The sequence below is a fragment of the Mustela nigripes genome, chromosome 6, assembly GCF_022355385.1.
Source record: "Mustela nigripes isolate SB6536 chromosome 6, MUSNIG.SB6536, whole genome shotgun sequence".
NCBI classification, from domain to species: domain Eukaryota; kingdom Metazoa; phylum Chordata; class Mammalia; order Carnivora; family Mustelidae; genus Mustela; species Mustela nigripes.
In genome coordinates this window covers 47,685,515-47,699,411 of record NC_081562.1, presented here as the reverse complement: position 1 = coordinate 47,699,411, position 13,897 = coordinate 47,685,515, and the positions used below count along the sequence as shown (strand labels likewise).

General features: G+C 38.2%; 1 long non-coding RNA gene and 1 pseudogene across 1 annotated transcript in view; both read right to left on the bottom strand.

The window, feature by feature from the left end:
- Window positions 1-880: 880 nt before the first annotated feature.
- Window positions 881-13,897, bottom strand: part of LOC132019430 (uncharacterized) — a 27,855-nt gene continuing 14,838 nt past the window's right edge. The window contains exons 3-4 of the long non-coding RNA XR_009404762.1: window positions 6,156-6,332; window positions 881-4,289 (exon numbers count right to left, since the gene is read on the bottom strand). This is a non-coding gene — a long non-coding RNA (uncharacterized LOC132019430). The remainder of the gene's footprint in view (window positions 4,290-6,155; window positions 6,333-13,897) is intronic.
- The window catches only part of LOC132020566 (RNA transcription, translation and transport factor protein-like), a 1,760-nt pseudogene continuing 250 nt past the window's right edge, over window positions 12,388-13,897 (bottom strand).

The following is a 13,897-nucleotide window of genomic DNA, read 5'->3' as shown; positions in this document are numbered from 1 at the left end:
CTTAGTTTTTACTACCAAACATTTACTGTAACAGATATCTATGATATGAGCTATTTGGGGGATGAGAGTGGTGAAAGATGGTGTGAGGACCAATACCAATGTGAGGCTCAAACGTGGAATCAGAATGGCTTTTGGGGGGAATATATTACTTTAAAATAAAAAAGATATAATGAAACGATTTATGAGTGATATGAAAATATTTAGGCAAATGTATCTAAACTTTTACAGGTGCAACAACTATAGAGTTTGATGCCAGGTCTAGAAATCACTTTCTAAAAAATTTTTAAATAACGAATGATATTGGCAGCATTAAGTACATTTCTGACAGCAAAGAGCTTCTATTTTGACATGCATGTGACTAATCCTCTGGTTACAACTGTATTCTGACTCCTGGGAAAAAATATCCCAGATGGTCTTGTGACTATGGGTTTCAAACCTGTTTCTCTTACCCATATACTTACGGTGACACATGTGGTAGGACATGTGCATTGTGCAATATAAGTTCCATCCATGCACCTTCTTATTGCATTGCCAGATGCACCGGTGCAGTGGATAATAAGAGTATCTCTGGAAGTTACTTCCAACACCAGATCAACTAGCAATAATCTAACTGCAAGAAGTGAGGGTTATCCACAGAATCCAGCTACAAGTATCTCTTGAGTCTACATTCCCAAAATGTTTACAGCTAGATTCCTGCTTCTCCCTCCCCCACACATCACATAAAAGGGGAAGTGAAAGGAGGGGAATTTGGAGTGGAAAGAACCAGCAGGATCAACGGTTTGAAGTTAACATGTCACATTTTTTGCAAATTTTACAAAAACATATGACCATGTAAACATATTATTAGGGTCCCTCCTAGGGCCTTATGAAGGGCCCAGGTAAATGAGGGGTCCCAAAGCTTAAACTTCATTAACTTTTAGTTAATGCCTATTAAAACTGTACATGGTACAAAAGTCAAAAAGTGCAAAAGGATAATACAATGTAAAGTTTCTTCGAAATGGGTCCCTCCGATAGTAGTTCTCTATTGCAGACAAAAAAGAATATTCAGTTTCCTGAGTCCTCCCTGAAATATTACACATAGGTAAGTAAGCATTTTGTGCTGAATATTTGGCACCCCCCCCCATCTTTTCTTACACAAATACTAACCTGCTACATATAATGTTTTGCACCTTGCTTTTTTTTTTTTAAGACAGTTTTATTGGGTATAGTTCACACTACAATTTACTCCTTTAAAGTGTATGCTGAGTGGTTTTTCGTATATTTCGTATATATTTCGCGTATTATCATACAGATAAGTATATCCATCACCAAAGCTGATTTCAGGACATTTTCATCATCTAAGAAAGAAACCAGATACCTTCTAGCTATCACCTACCTGTTAACATCTCTCCCTGCCCATGCCTACACAACCACTGATCTACTTTCTATCTCTCAATATATTTCTCTGGTCTGGACACTTGATATGGAATCCTATAATATGCAGTTCTGTGACTTGCTTTTTTTTTTTTTTTAAGATATTTATTTATTTATTTATTTGTCAGAGAAAGAGAGAGAGGGAGAGAGAGAGAGCACAGGCAGGCAGAGTGGCAGGCAGAGACAGAAGGAGAAACAGGCTCCCTGCGGAGCAAGGAGCCAAATGTGGGACTTGATCCCAGGGCGCTGGGATCTGGACCTGAGCTGAAGGCAGCTGTTTAACTGGCTGAGTTACCCAGGCGTCCCATGTGACTTGTTTCTTTCACTTATCATAATGTTTTCAAGGCTCACTCTTGTATCAATACTTATACTAATCAGCACATGTATCAGAATTTAGTTATTTGTGTCTTCTTGCTCTTTTACTTCATTAGTCTAGTAGAAGTGTATCAATTTTACTGACATTTTCAAAGAACCTGATTTTGGTTTTGTTGATTTTCTCTATTGTATCCTTGTTTTCAATTCCATTGATTTCTGCTCTAATTTATATATTTTTCCCTCTGCTTACTTTAGACTTAAATTCTTCTTTCTCTAGTTTCCTAAGGTGGGAGCTTAGATATTTTATTTTAGATATTCCTTCCTAATATATGTGCTTAATGCCATAAATTTTTCTCTCAGCACTGTTTTCACTACATTCCATAAATTTTAATAAGCTGTATTTTTTTTCTTTTTTAAAAAAATTTTAAAAGATTTTATTTATTTGTCATAGAGAGCACAGGCAGGGGAAGGGGACAGCAGGCAGAGGGAGAAGCAGTCTCCCTACTGATCAGGGAGCCTAATCCAGGGACTCCATCCCAGGACCCTGGGATCATTACCTGACCTGAGGGCAGACTAACTGACTAAGCCACCCAGGTTCCCCTGTATTTTTTATTTTCACTTAGTTCAAACTGTTTTTAAATTTCTCTTGAGACTTCTTTTCTGACTCAAGTATTATTTAGAAGTGTGATGTTTCACATTCATTTTTGAAAGATATATTTCTGTATTTAGAATACTAGATTGATGATTTTTGCCTTTTAGGAGTTGAAATATGTTGTTCCAATGTCTTCATTGTTTATATTGTTTCTGACAAGAATTTTGACATCATCTTTTGTCCTTCCATATGTGACAAGTCTTTCTCTTTGCCTACTTCAAAAAAAAAAAAAAAGTAACAGCTTTACTGAGACACAATTAATATCCCATATACACACTGATTTAAAATGCATCATCTGGGGCACCTGGGTGGCTCAGTCAGTTAAGCATCAGCCTTTGGCTCAGGTCATGATCCCGGAGCCCTGGGATCAAGTCCTACATCAGGCTAGGAAGCTCAGAGGGGAGCCTACTTCTCCCTCTCCCTCTCCTGCTCCTTCCTCTGCTTCTCCTCTCTCTCCATCAAATAAAATTTTTAAATCCTTAAAATAAAATAAAATGCATCAATTGATGGGCATTTGAGCTGTTTCCAGTTTTTGCCCATTACGAGTAATGCTGCTATGAACACTTGTGTACAAGTTTTTGTGTGAACGTGTGTTTTCATTTCTCCTGAAATGAAACCTGAGAGTTGAGTTTCTGGGTCATAAGGTTTAACCTTAGGAACTGCTAGACTATTTTCCAAAATGATTACACCATTTTATATTCCTACCAGCAGTGGGGGGAGGTTCCAGTCTCTCTAGAGAATATTTACAGTTTGAACAAATAACAAAATTGCCAAAATTATCTTACGGGGATTGTATCAATTCACTCCCCCCCCCCAGGAGTGCACAGGAGGGTCCATTTCTCCACACCATTGCCAATATAGGGTCATATCAAGATTTTTTGTCTATGACAATGTGATTAAATGTGGTATCATTCTTTAGTTTTAATTCACATTTCTTGTATTGAGTGTCATTAAGGATCTTTTCAAAGTTTAAAAGCCATGTATATTTCATTTTTGGATGATTTTTTGGTACTCACTTTTTATTGGGTTGTTAGTCTTTTCCTTATTGATTCATAAAATCTCTTTATAATTTAGGAGGTTAAGTGCTTTATTTGGGGTATGAACAGCAAATATTTTTCCAGTTTGTCTTTTGTCTTTATCCCCAATGTTTTTGCCATGCAGAAAGTGTGTGTATGATCAAAATTTTCACTCTTTCTTTTATGGTTTTTGAATCTCCACTCAGAAATGTTTTTTATTCTCCATAATTTATTTTAATTCTTTTTTCATATTTCATATTTAAGTATTTGATCTGTCCATAACTCAGTTTTATTATAAACTGTAAAGTATGGATCCAGCTCATTTTTCCAGATGGTTCTTCAGTTGCCATCTTTCCTCCTATTGATTAGAAGCGTTGCCTTTACCATCTACTCCATTTTCACATGAATGTATGTATTTATAAACTTTCTATTGTAATTCTTTGATCTGTATGCCGATTCATATGCCAGTAACATACTGTGCTAATTGATGAAGCTTTAGAATATGTTTTACTATATGATTAGGTTAATTCCCTTGTATTATTCTTTATTTTTAAGATTTCATGACTGTTATTACTTATTCTTCAGGTGAGTTACCTATTGCTGTATAACAGATTACCCCCAAATGTAGTGACTTCTGTGGTAAACAGCTACTAATTGCCTCGTTTTTGTGGGTGAGGACCTTCAGGGCAGCTTAGCTGGGTTCTTCTGGAGCAAGATCTCTCGTGAGGTTGTGGTCAGGATGTCGGCTGAGGCTGGAATCATCTGAAGGCTTGATGGGGGCCGAAGGATTTACTTCCAAGTGGGCTTTGGCAAAAGACTTCACAGTTTTTCACTACACAGACCTCTCCATAGACCTTTTTGAGCATCCTTACAGTGTTGTGGTTGATTTCCTCCTGGGCAAGTGATGTTAAAAAAAAAAAAAACAACAACAAAAAGGAGGCCACATAGCATTAATGACAGTCTCAGAAACGACACACTGTCACTTTGTCATGGTCAAGGACGGGAGTTAAGCTCCACTTCTTAAAGAATTTGTAGATATATTTTAAAAACCACCGCTCATTTTTTTCTGTATGAACCTTGGAATTAGTTTATCTACTTTCCAAAAAATAATATTAATGGGTGTAATACTAATATATTAATAATATAGTAACAATATTGATTAATATTGATATTTTTATTATAATACTTTGATTTGCAGGCAGAGAACTTCCTTTTTGAAAGACAATTCTATCACCTTTTTGCAACATCTCTGTTTTTTTTTACTGTCATAAAATAAAATAGGGATGCCTGGGTGGCTCAGTCAGTTAAGTGTCTGACTTCAGCTCTGGTCATGATCTCAAAGTCCTTGGATCAAGCCCATGGTAGACTTGGCACTTAGCAGGGAGTCTGTTTCTCCCTCTGCTCCTCCCTCCTGCTCCTGCACTCTCTCTCTTTCTCTCAAATAAATAAATGAAATGTTAAAAAATAATAAAGAATTAATAAAGCATGGAAACAGTATTGAGGTTCAAGCAACCTGCACTATGCACAGGAAAAACTTTAAAGATAAAAGTTATGGGGCGTCTGGGTGGCTCAGTGGGTTAAGCCGCTGCCTTCGGCTCAGGTCATGATCTCAGGGTCCTGGGATCGAGTCCCTCATCGGGCTCTCTGCTCGCGGGGAGCCTGCTTCCTCCTCTCTCTCTCTCTCTCTCTGCCTGCCTCTCTGCCTACTTGTGATCTCTCTCTGTCAAAAAAAGAAAAAAAAAGTTACATTTTCATGCCCAGCTTGTTGTTTTCTTTTTCCTAAATGAGAGAATGTCCAGCCCATTTATGGACACCTGGAAACCATAGAAGTATACTTCTCACTGGTCTGTTTTATCCATACCAGCTTCTAAATTGTCAAAATAATTCTGTTGAGAGATTTTCAATGGAAAGAAGAGAAGGAAGTGGGTTTTAATTTCAGGAAAATTTAACAGATATAAAACTCTTTTCAGTATATCTTGCAAAACTATTTATGAGAAATAAATTACATGTATTTTAAAGGTTCATAGCAGCTTTTAAAAAACTCTTTATTTTGGGGCGCCTGGGTGGCTCAGAGGGTTAAGCCTCTGCCTTCAGCTCAGGTCACGATCTCAGGGTCCTGGGATCGAGCCCCACGTCGGGCTCTCTGCTCAGCAGGGAGCATGCTTCCCCTCCTCTCTCTGCCTGCCTCTCTGCCTACTTGTGATCTCTGTCAAATAAATAATTATTTTTTAAAAAGCTCTTTATTTTGAGATAATTATAAATGAATAGGGGTTTGCAAAGAACATACAGAGGAACTCCATGCACTTGTCCTCTAGCTTCCTCCAGTGTTCACACTTTGCACAACTACAGTACAACACCAGCATCAAGGTTGTTGAAACTCATACCATCTGTAGAGCTTATTTAAATTTCACCAGTTATACATGTACTTGTGTTTGTGGGTGCGGCCTGATGCTGAATTCTTTCTTTCTTTTTTCTTTTAACTCCAAAAAGAATTTTTTTTATTATGTTCAATTAGCCAACACATAATACATCATTAATTTTTGATGTAGTGTTCAACAGTTGCGTATAACACAATGCTGTTTTCTCACATAGAACCCTTGGACAGTCACTGCCACAGCCATGATTTTCAACTGTACCCATCACCACAAGACTCCTTTCCTGTCACCACATATAGCCACGCCCCTCTCTTCCCTACCATCTCAAACCCTTGACAATTACTACTCTATTCTGCATCTCTACTATTAGGTTATTTCACCAACCTTCAATAAGTGAGATCATCCAGTATGTATCCTTTTTAGATGGACTCTTTTCATCCAGCATAATTTCCTTGAAGTTCCTTCAAGTTTATGTTGTGTGTATCAATAATTTGCTCCTTTTCTATTACTGAGTAGTGTTCCATAGGGTAAGACGTGCCACAATTTGTTTAACCATTCATCCTAGAAAAGAAATTTGGGTAGCTCACAGATTTTGCCATTAGGAATAAAGCTGCTATGAACATTCATGTACAAGTTCTTATGCAGAAATAAGACATTTCTCTGGGATAAATACCAAGAGTGGATTGCTGGATTGTATGATAAATCCATTTTTAATTTGATAGGAATTGCTGGGCTATATTCCAGAATAGGTGTTAGATTTCATATTCCCACAAGCAATGTATAAGTGAATGGGTTTCTCTGCATCCTTTTCAGCATTTGCTACTATTACTATTTTGGGGCTTTGCCATTCTTTTTGAAAAGTTTATTACTTTTTAAAGATTTTATCTATTTATTTGAGAGACAGAGAGAGCACAGCAGGGCTGGGTGTGGGGAGCAGAGGCAGAGGAAGAAATGTGCTACCCCCTGAACAGGGAGCCCAATGTCGGACTCAGTTGCAGGATCTTGGGATCATGACCTGAGCCAAAGGTAGACGCTCAACCAACTGAGCCACCTAGAAGTCCCCAGTTTTGCCATTCTTATATGTATATAATCATATCTCATTGTAGTTTTAGTGTGCATTTCTGTAATGGCTAATAATGTCAAAAATCTTTTCATGTGTGTATTTGCCACCTGTACATTTTCTTTGGTGAAATGTCTATGAATATCTTTTTTGTATCAATATCCAGTTTTCTAATTGGATTTTTTTTATGTTGAATTCTGAAGGGTTTTTTTTAATATATTCTAGATAAAAAGCTTTTGTGTGGCAGATGATCTGCAAATATTTTCTCCCAGTCTCTCATTTTTCGTTTCATCCTTTGAGTGGGATCTTTGGGATAGGAAAAGGTTTTTATTTTGATGAGGTCCAATTTATCTATTTTTCCTCTTAAGAATTACGCTTTTGGTGTTAAGTCTAAGAACTCTTTACCTAGTCCTAGGTCTCAAAGATTTTCTTGTATATTCTTTTCTATGAGTTCCCCAGTTTTACATTTAGCTTATGATCCACTTTGAGTGTGCTTTTGCATAAGGTGTGAAGTTTGGGTTGTGTTCTTTTTAAATTTTACTTATTTATTTATTTTGGCTAATGGATGTTTGATTACTCTGACACCACTTATTGAAAAGGCTATGCCTTCTCTGTTGAAATGCTTTTGTTCCTTGGTCAAAAATTAACTGAGTATATTTGCTTTCTGTTTCTGGTTCTCTATTCTGTACTTGATCTATGCGTCTATCTCTTCTTCAACACCATACCAATCTCGTTTACAATGATCAATTTTTACCAGCTATGTTTTCAGCTGTATCTTCTTATTTTTTTTTCCTCAAAAATTTCTAAAATTACCTAATAAACAGATGCTATGAAGGTAACAAATTTTCTCTGATTTTTCTCATTCTTATTCTAGTATCAGATTGAGTCAACTGTGATAAAAATCTTTTCATCTCAATCGTGTTTATTTGGGTTTGTGGTTTATTCAGATGGTCAGGAGAGTGTTATATGTAAATGCTATGGCATGTAATATACTCAAAGTCTGGAATTTTTCTCAAGAGGTTATTAAATTCATAGATTCATGAGATCAGACACATACGTACTTAGAATAGTCTGTGACACATGGTATGTGCTCAGTTTATGTCAGTGTAATTGTTCTGGTTATTTTATAATAACTTATATTTATAGTTTGTAGAAGAGAGGGAGCTAGAGTGGGGAAGAGAAAGAGTTGTCATTTCTTGACTTTTAAACTTTGCCGTAATCTTCCTGGTATGAGTTAACAAAGTACAAAGCAAACGTTAGTACTTCCAGTGTATACAGGAAGAAAGTGAGCTTCAGAGAGGATGGATAACTGGCTAGGATCATACAGATGGGTGCAGTTTCTTAATCTCTCTTTTGGAGAGGTTACTTGGGCAAATACGTTCTCTGTTGGTGCTAATTCTGCCATGGCCAAACTCTTCATGGTAAGGTGAGTTGAAAAGAAAAAATATTTATCAAGTACCTGGGTTTCATAATTCGGATATCCTGAATGATGTCCTGTCTTAGCACCTTGGGAAAGCACCCTTGACATTGAGTGGTGCTTTACCAGTTAAGGTTCTACTTGGTCAGTTTGACAGAAAATTATGTTGCTGTCATATACAAACATCTTCTTCTTTTATATTTAAGGAATCCAAGGACACTTATTCACTCTGGAGTATCTATTCTGTTTACCCCTACTTCCTCCTGAAGTTGGACAACCCAGACAACTCAAGAAAATAACCAGTTCATCATAGCTATTGCTAAGCCTTAGTCCTTCTGGAGGGGAGGCTAACAGGTTGTCCCTTTCACCAGTATGGAGAGAAGTTGTTGCTGAAGCATATGGGCAGCTTAATCAAGGGGAATAGATTTTCTGCCTGTCTTCTCTATTGCTGGGATGCTGATGCGTAGTGACCTGTGACTGACATCCTATGGGACTTCAGAGTAGGACTCCCTTTCTTCCAGCTCCAGAATAGGGATGTCTATCCCTTAACAATTAGGCCCCTGACAGACTACTGTTATTCCCTGCTCTTGTCCTCCTACCTCCAACATGGTCTAGAAGGGCTTCTTCTTAGTAGGGCTCTAAGCCTTACTCAGAGAAGGTGCACCAATTGTGGCTATGAGAAAAAAGTCCGAGATCACTCAAAGAAAAGTGAACCATCTTTCAGAAGCTGCTGAAGTTAGAATGGGGTTGACAAAGGAGGGACTATGAAAGAGAGAGACAAGCACTCATAAAGCCTATACTCCAGGGGCACCTGGGTGGCTCAGTGGGTTAAAGCCTCTGCCTTCAGCTCAGGTCATGATCCCAGGGTCCTGGGATTGAGCCCCGCATTGGGCTCTCTGCTTCGCGGGGAGCCTGCTTCCTCCTCTCTCTCTGCCTGCCTCTCTGTGATCTCCGTCTGACAAATAAATAAATAAAATCTAAAATAAATAAATAAATAAATAAAAGCCTATACTCCAGTATCTAACTATGAAAATCTGGAGATGTGTCAGGAGTCCTCACAAGCACTCCAGACTTCCAACTACCAAAGCCTGAAAACTTAGCAGGTGGGCTGGGAGAAACCCCCATGGGTTTCTGGACCTTTATGGAGAGAAAAACAGTTTCCCTCCAAAGGCCAGAGGATGGGCAGTAAGACTGAAGGAGATCTCTAAGCACAGAAGGAACCTAGACTGAAGAACAAAGAAAGCTCCAAGCAACCCAATAACTGGCAGAGATAACCCTATAGTGCTAACAACTGAACATGGTTATGAAGCCCAGATTGTTCTTTAGGATCTTGTTAGCTTTCAGGTCCCAGGCTCTGCTGAAAATAAAGTCCTGGTCTCACTCTTATAAATTTGAAGCCAGTGATGAGCTGAATCACACGAAAACCATAACACAGCCAGACACAGTTCAGCTACAGATCAAATTAATTTCCAATAGCCTGACAGAGAAGAGGAGATGCATCTGGAAATGGTCCTCAGTGGCCATGACCAGAGGCCAGAAATGAATTTATTTTTTGAATTATAGTTTTATCTCTGGGGGGGGGTACCTATGTAAAAAAGAAAATCAGTTTGGGTTCATATATTGTAGCATATCACCATATAAAAATCATGCCAAAATGGATCATAGATCTAAAGGTGAAACCTAAAACTGTCTAGAAGAAAACAAAAGAAAATCTTGGACCTTAGATATAAGGTCAAAAGCACAATCCATAAAAAAAATTGATAAATTGGACTTCATCAAAATTTAAAAATGTTGTTTTTCAAAGGACCATATTAGGAAGCTAAAAGACAAGCCACAGATCTCAGATGTGGAGATAATATTTACAAAGCAAATATCTGATAAAGGACTTGTATATAGAGTATATAAAGAATGCTCAAAACTCAGCAATAAGAAAACAACCCATTTTTTAAATGGTGCAAAAGAATTCAGCAGACACTACCAAAGAACATGTACTAAAGATGGCAAAGGATCACAAGAAAAAATATTCTCTCTCACTAGTCATTAGGGAAATGCAAATTAAAAGCAAACTGAGATACCACCACATACCTATTAGAATGGCTAAAATTGAGAAGATGGACCATAACATGTATTGACAAGCATGCTAGCAGTGGGAATTTAAAGTGTTAAAACTGTTTTGGAAAACAGTTTGGCAGTTTCTTTAAAAGTTAAACAAAGGGCCACGTGGGTGGCTCAGTAGGTTAAGTGTTGGACTCTTGATTTCAGCTCAGGTCATAATCTCAGAATGCTGGGATCAAGCTGTGCATCAGGCCCCATGCTCAGTAGGAAGTCTGTTTGAAGATTCTTTTATTTTTTTTTTCCTTAAAGATTTATTTATTTATTTGACAGAGATCACAAGTAGGCAATGGGGCAGGTGAGGGGTGGGGGAAGGCAGAGAGCCCAATGCAGGGCTAAATCCCAGGACCCTGGGATCATGACCTGAGCCGAAGACAGAGGCTTAACCCACTGAGCCACCCAGATACCCTGTTTGAAGATTCTTTTCCCGCCCTCTCCCTCTGCCCCTTTCCCTGCTTTCTCTCTCAACTAAAAATAAATACATCTTTAAAAATTAAGAGGTTGGGATGCCTGGGAGGCTCAATTGGTTGAGCGGCTGCCTTTGGCTCAGGTCATGATCCCAGTATCCTGGGATCGAGTCCCACATCAGGCTCCTTGCTCAGCAGGGAGTCTGCTTCTCCCTCTGCCTCTGCTTACCACTCTGCCTGCCACTCTGTCTGCCTGTGTTCACTCTCTCTCTCTCTCTCTCTCTCTGACAAATAAATAAATAAAATCTTTAAAAAAAAAAAAGAACTACATACAACTACCATTAATCCCAGCTTTTTTTTTTTTAAAAGATTTTATTTATTTGACAGACAGAGATCACAAGTAGGCAGAGAGGCAGGCAGAGACAGTGAGAGGGGGAAGCGGACTCTCTGCTGAACAGAGAGCCCAATGTGGTGCTCAATCCCAGAACCCTGGGATCATGACCTGAGCCCCCCAGGTGCTCCTATTTCTGGCTTTCTAATCCTAGGTATTTACCAAGAGAAAGAAAACAGATATTCATACAAGGACTAGACAAGAGTGTTCATAACAGCTTTTTTTTTGTAATAACCCCAATTTGGAAATAACCCAAATGTCCATTAACAGATGAATGGAATAGCAAATTGCGATATAGCCATATGATGGAACAGTGCTCAGCAATGAAAATAATGCACTATTGATACATGCAATGATAAAGATGGATGTTGAAATAGCTATGTTGACCTAAAGAACTTAGACAACAAAAAGCACGTATTGTGGGGATTCTATTTACCTGAAACTCCAGAAAATGCAAATGTATAGTGACAACAAATTAATTGTTGCTTGGAAAAAGGAAGGTGAGGATGAGGGGAAAGAAATTACAAAGGGGCACAGAAAATGTTTGGAGATGATGGATATGTTCACTGCCTTTGTGGTGATTATTTCATAGGTGTATACATATGTCAAAATTTCAATTTGGACATTAAAAATGTGAAGTTTACTTTATGTGTGTTATACCTCAAAAAAATATGTTTAAAAAAATGAGGGGCTACCCTGGGTGGCTCAGTCTGTTGAGCATCTGGCTCTTGATTTTGGCTCAGGTCATGATCTCAGGGTCGTGGAATCAAGCCCCCTATGGGGCTCCACACTCAGTAGGGAGTCTGCTTCTCTCCTTCTCCCTCTCCCTCTCCCTCTTCCACTCTCCCCATTCACACTCATTCTCTCTCAAATAAATAAGTAAATCTGAAAACAAAACAAGACAAAAAAATGAGATCTACTTCCTACCCACCAGATAGACTAACATGAGAAGTTCTGGTAATATCAAGAGTGTGAGAAATGAAACGTTAATCACTGCTGATAGGTAGCCTGGGGATGCACAGCTATTTTGGAATACTGACAGAACTTACTAAAGCTAAACAAACAGCTGTGCTGGGCACAACAATTTCCTTTCTTGGATGCTCTCAAGAGAACAGAGTGCATATGCCTACCAAAAATATGTACAAGGATATGCATAGCAACTTTATTCACATTTACACAAAACTGAAAAAATAACCCACCAATAATAGAATGGACAAGTTGTGGTATATTATCCCCCCACCCCTCTGAACTTTATGAAAAAAAAAAACAAAAACAAAAACAAAAACAATGATGGTAAATCCTGAGAATATTGCCAATTTTCTAGAATTCTTCCCTTGAAAATGGGACATTTGATTTCCAAATGCATGCTAAAGCTAAAGCATACAAGGTTCCCAGTCATATTAAGTAGGTGAGAAACTAAAATCTTTCAGTGTTCATCTTCCAACTTTCCCCTGTCTGTGGTCTGTCTTTGGATCAGCCATAATTACCTGCACAGCTACCATGGATGGCTTCATGAATTTTTTGTCAGTAGCTCATCTCTATGCAGCAACTGCAGTATTCAGGCAGCTTCATGAAGAACTGCATCTCCTATGTCAAAACTAAGAATATGTTTGTCTCAAGCAACAGGCAAGCCTTCCTTTGTTTGATTTGCTTTAGCACCTTCATCCTGGGTCAGGTGCTCCTGGATCAAAACGCGCTTTGCCTTAAGCATTATCAGGTAATTATAATGACAGCTGAATCTGGAGAAGGTTAGCCAAAGCCATTACACCAGCCTTGAAACTGGGATTATTTACATTCAAATGGTCAATGGCTCTGCAGTCTTAGCTGCATTGTCAGCATTTTTTGGTATTATCAGTTACCAACTTGTATTTTTCAGCATTATCTCCATATTCAAGTCTAACAGCTAAACCAAGAAGCCTGTCAGTTGCTTCTTGTTGATCTTGAATCTTGGTTCTTGTCCAAGATGGTGAAGGAATAGGAGACCTTAGTTGTTTCTGGTCCCAGGAATTCAGCTAGAAAGCTATCAAATCATTCTCAACACCTGCAAACTCAACTGGAGAGCAAAGGAAAGAATAGCTGCACCTCTACAAATAGAAAAGTGACCACTTTCTGCAAGAATGACAAAACAGATAAACTCATTTAAAAAGAGAACAAGATGCAGTACTGACTGCCAGGGACCTAATCAGTATGGACTTAAGTAGGATGTCAGAATTAGAATTCAGAATAACGATTATAAAGATACTAGCTGGGCTTGAAAAAGGCATAGAAGACACTAGGGAATACCTTTCTGGAGAAATAAAAGAATAAAATCAAATCAAGTCAAAATCAAAAAGAATATTAATGAGATGCAATAAAAAATGGAGGCTCTAACTGCTAGGATAAATGAGGCAGAAAAGAGAATTAGTGATATAGAAGACCAAACAATGGCAAATAGGGAAGCTGAGAAAAAGAGAGATAAACAACTATTGGACAAAGAGGGGAGAATTTGAAAGATAAGTGATACCATAAAACTAAACGATATTAGAATTGGGTTCTCAGAAGAGGAGGAAAGAGAGAGGGGGGCAAAAGGTATATTGGAGCAAATTATAGAGGAGAACATCCCTAACCTGGGGAAGGAAACAGGCATCAAAATTGAGGAGGCACAGAGAACTCCTCCTTGAAATCAATAAAAATATGTCAACACCCCAACATATAATAGTGAAACTTGCAAATCTCAGAGACAATGATCTTGAATCTTGA